The following is a 1,754-nucleotide window of genomic DNA, read 5'->3' on the forward strand; positions in this document are numbered from 1 at the left end:
AGGGTAAAAAGAGAAATTACCCAGGGAGAGAGAATAAGGTGAAACAGGAACAAGAGCCTGGGGTGGTTTTTGAGCAATACTATTCAGTGGCTACATGGAGACTTCAGCAAGAAGTGTTTCTGTGGAGTGATGGGGGTAGAAGCCAGGAGAGGTAAGATATGAAAGCAGGGTAAAGAACTAGAAACAGCAAATACGGGCAAGCTTTTTTTTTTTTTTTCACTTCAAGTTCTGGGATACATGTGCAGAATGTGCAGGTTTGTTACATAGGTATACGTGTGCCATGGTGGTTTGCTGCACCTATTGACCCATCCTCTAAGTTCCCTCCCCTTGTCCTCCACCCCCCAACAGGCCCTGGTGTGTTGTTCCCCTCCCTGTGTCCATGTATTATTGTTCAACTCCCACTTATGAGTGAGAAGATACAGTGTTTGGTTTTCTGTTCCTGCTTTAGTCTGCTGAGGATGATGGCTTCCAGCTCCATCCATGTCCCTGCAAAGGATATGATCTCATTTATTTTTATGGCTGCATAGTATTCCATGGTGGTATATATGTACCACATTTTCTTTATCCAGTCTATCATTGATGGACATTTGGGTTGGTTCCACGACTTTGCAATTGTAAATAGTGCTGCAGTAAACATATGCGTGCATGTGTCTTTATAGTAGAATGATTTATATTCTTTCAGGTATATATCCAGTAATGGGATTGCCGGATCAAATGGTACTTCTGGTTCTAGGTCCTTGAGGAATCGCTATACTGTCTTCCACAATGGTTGAAGTAATCTACATTCCCACCAACAGTGTAAAAGTATTCCTATTTCTCCATAGCCTCAGCAGCATTTATGGTTTCTTGACTTTTTAGTAATCACCATTCTGACTGGCATGAGATTGTATCTTATTGTGGTTTTGATTCGCATTTCTCTAATGATCAGTGATGTTGAGCTTTTTTTCATATGCTTGTTGGCTGCATAAATGTCTTTGAGGAGTGTCTGTTTATATCCTTTGCTCACTTTTCGATAGGGTTGTTTTTTTCTTGTAAATTTGTTAAAGTTTCCTTCTGGATATTAGACCTCTGTCAGATGGGTAAATTGCAAAAAAATTTATCCAGTTCTGTAGGCTATCTGTTCACTCTGATGATAGTTTCTTTTGCTGTGCAGAAGCTCCTTAGTTTAATTAAATTCTATTAGTCAATTTTGGCTCCATTACCATTGCTTTTGGTGTTTTCATCACAAAGTCTTTGCCCATACCTATGTCCTGAATGGTATTGCCTAGGTTTTCTTCTAGAGAAAAATATGGAACACTTCATGAATTTGCATGTCATCCTTGCACAGGGACCATGCTAATCTTCTCTGTATCATTCCAATTTTAGTATGTGTGCTGCCAAAGGGAACAGAGCCAAGCTTTTAAGAAGTGTGTCAGAGGTTCCAAGACGGCCGAATAGGAACAGCTCCAGTCTACAGCTCCCAGCGTGAGCGACGCTGAAGATAGGTGATTTCTGCATTTCCAACTCAGGTACCAGGTTCATCTCACTGGGGCTTGTCGGACAGTGGGTGCAGGACAATGGGTGCAGCCCACAGACCATGAGCCAAAGCAGGGCGACACATCACCTCACCCAGGAAGCACAAGGGGTTGGGGAATTCCCTTCCCTAACCAAGGGAAGCCGTGACAGACGGGACCTGGAAAATCAGTTCACTCCCACCCTAATACTGCACTTTTCCAACAGCTTAGCAAATGGCACACCAGGAGATTATATCCCAC

General features: G+C 42.6%; 1 non-coding gene across 1 annotated transcript; it reads right to left on the reverse strand.

Moving 5' to 3' along the window:
• Positions 1-1,282: 1,282 nt before the first annotated feature.
• LOC117062600 lies at positions 1,283-1,387 on the reverse strand. The gene has a single exon (XR_004428447.1). It is a non-coding gene; the product is annotated as a U6 spliceosomal RNA (small nuclear RNA).
• Between the last annotated feature and the right edge of the window lie 367 nt (positions 1,388-1,754).

This window comes from Trachypithecus francoisi, unplaced genomic scaffold (assembly GCF_009764315.1).
Source record: "Trachypithecus francoisi isolate TF-2019V2 unplaced genomic scaffold, Tfra_2.0 Contig01474, whole genome shotgun sequence".
Lineage (NCBI taxonomy): Eukaryota > Metazoa > Chordata > Mammalia > Primates > Cercopithecidae > Trachypithecus > Trachypithecus francoisi.